Raw genomic sequence first — 2,875 nt, forward strand, 5'->3', positions numbered from 1 at the left:
CATCAGGTTAATTGTTAGGGTCAGTTATGTTCTAGTAATGGTCAGGTTACTTGTTAGGGTTAGTTATGGTTTGGTACTGGTCAGGTTAATTTTTAGGGTTACTTATGCGCTACTAATGGTCAGGTTACTTGTTAGGGTTAGTTATGCTGTAGTAATCATCAGGTTAATTGTTAGGGTCAGTTATGTTCTAGTAATGGTCAGGTTACTTGTTAGGGTTAGTTATGGTTTGGTACTGGTCAGGTTAATTTTTAGGGTTACTTATGCGCTACTAATGGTCAGGTTACTTGTTAGAGTTAGTTATGCTGTAGTAATCATCAGGTTAATTGTTAGGGTCAGTTATGCGCTAGTAATGGTCAGGTTACTTGTTAGGGTTAGTTATGGTTTGGTACTGGTCAGGTTAACTTTTAGGGTTAGTTATGTGCTACTGATGGTCAGGTCACTTGTTAGGGTAAGTTATGGTTTGGTACTGGTCAGGTTAATTTTTAGGGTTAGTTATGTGCTACTAATATTCAGGTTACTTGTTAGGGTTAGTTATGGTTTGGTACTGGTCAGGTTAATTTTTGGGGTTAGTTATGCGCTACTAATGGTCAGGTTACTTGTTAGAGTTAGTTATGCTATAGTAATCATCAGTTTAATTGTTAGGGTCAGTTTTGTACTAGTGATGGTCAGGCAAGAACAACCTGATCCTAAATGTCAAAAAGATCAAGGAGATTATCGCCGCCTTCAGGAAATCCAGACCCACCCACACACTCCTCCTCATCAACGACTCAGCTGTGGAGGTCTTCAGCAGCACCAAGTTTTTGGGGGTGCACATCACTGACAACCTCAGCTGGTCACCCTACATCTCCTCACTGGTGAAAAAGGGCCAGCAGCGCCTGCACTTCCTGCGTTGGATGAAGAGAGCATCCCTCCCGCCCCCCATCCTTCAGACCTTCTACAGCTGGACCAAAGGGAGCCTGCTGACCAGCTACATCTCCACCTGGTCTTGGAGCTGCAGGGCCTCTGAGCGGAAGTCTCTACAGAGGGTAGTGAGGACAGGATAGAAGATCATGGGGGCACCGCTCCCCTGCATCATGAACATTGCGGACAAGATTCACCTTTTTTCCACCAAGATTCAAGTTTTTTGTGCAATGACAATAAAGGAAGTCTAAGTCCAAGTTAATTGTTAGGGTTAGTTATGCTCTGGTACTGGTCAGGTTAATTGTTAGGGTTAATAATGCTCTGATGGGGTTTAGGTCAATGGTTAGGTTTATTTTGAGGGTAAGGCCATAAAGCAGGTTGAAAATGATTGAAAATCTAGGGATTTCAGTGGGAATCAGCACTTGCTCACAGCATTTAAAGAATAAGATGTGTTTGTGTGTGTTTGTAAGGTGCTCGCATTCAGACGATCTCATAGAAGGAGGCCGTCAATACCTCTGCTGAGGTGCTCTCTTTTCTCTCCTTCGATAAGATTTAGATATATAAATAGATGTTTTGTCAGAAGAGAACCCCCACCCCCATTCCCCCGCTCTGGCTGAGTGATATGATAGAGGACCATAAATTGGTATTCCTCCACTGTGGCTCAACGTGTGGATAAGCGACTCTGAGATGACTTTGAAGCATAGGGGCTGTTGCTTTCAGCTGATTTATAACAGCCGTTTCAGGGCCTTTCCTGGATATATACAGACGCTTTCTGACTTTTGTGAAACACTGTATGCTTTGTGTGTGTGTGTGAGTTGGCTTCACACACAAGTACGACTTTAATCATTTTGCAGCAGACTGCTGCCATCCATTCTCCTTCCCTCGTCGGCCCAATGCCTGTGTTTGCATCGCCGCTCCATCAGCTTGTGCCACCGTTCCCCTTCACTCATTCTCCATTATGTCCTTGTGGTCCCGAGCCATCACTTCTCACTCTAAGATATGCTTTTCTATTCAAGCGGCTGCGTGCTGTGTCTCCATCTCGGTGCTGTCCTCCCAGCTCCTTGAACTTAGTTGAGACTTGGTCGTGGTTTGCAGTAGGTAGCGAATGGTTTGGTGCTGTACACCCTCCTGGAAGGACTGGGCCATCTATCCAGGGTGACTGCAGCGTCTATGGGCACAGTTCTGCTGAAAGAAACACTCACAAACAATAATCAGTTTGACAGATGGCCAGAACATTAGTGGATCATCTTTCTGCTGGTTCTGACAGACTGTGTGGATTATCTGGCTCTGTTTTTAGGATTTAGAAATGTGAAGCATTTAGCTCTTTTCCAAGAGTCACACTTATATTGTATCACAAATCAGTCATTTGAATCCCTTCTTTTTATATCTTCTTCTTTATGGAAACAAAGCTTCTGCTGCTATGGAGGCTACACTGGGCACAGCTAACCTTTTCCTGACTATTATAGACGATTCTCATCAGCTCGTTAATGTTTTTATTTTGAGGGAAATTTATCTGTTCCAAGGAAAGCTATTTATTGACGGCTGAAGGATCCATTGTGAAAAGCACTGATCAGATCTTTGTGACCAATTTCCATCTACAGTTTTTGACATGCTTTTTCAGAATCGTCTGATATCTGTCTAAAACTGTTAAATTGGAATTTGCAAATATAGATCTGAAGAACAAAGCCATTGATGGTGTTCTGTTGTCATTATTATGAGGAACAGAGGTGACTTCATCTCACACAGAGCTCTCTAGGCTGTAACAGGAGCATTCAGATGGTTCAACATCAGTAGCTTTCCTACCTTTTAAACCAACATGTTTCCTGGTGGCCAGAAGTGGTGATTTCTAAAAGAGATCAACTCTGCTGGCTTCTCTTCTGTTATATAAGTCTTGCTCTCTCTCAAGTACTGAATGAACAAAACCAGAAATGGCACAGAGAGGTTATCTTACCTTATTCCTACTTTGCTAATAACC

This window comes from Cyprinodon variegatus, unplaced genomic scaffold (assembly GCF_000732505.1).
Source record: "Cyprinodon variegatus isolate N-32 unplaced genomic scaffold, C_variegatus-1.0 Scaffold1113, whole genome shotgun sequence".
In the NCBI taxonomy this organism is placed as follows: Eukaryota; Metazoa; Chordata; class Actinopteri; order Cyprinodontiformes; family Cyprinodontidae; genus Cyprinodon; species Cyprinodon variegatus.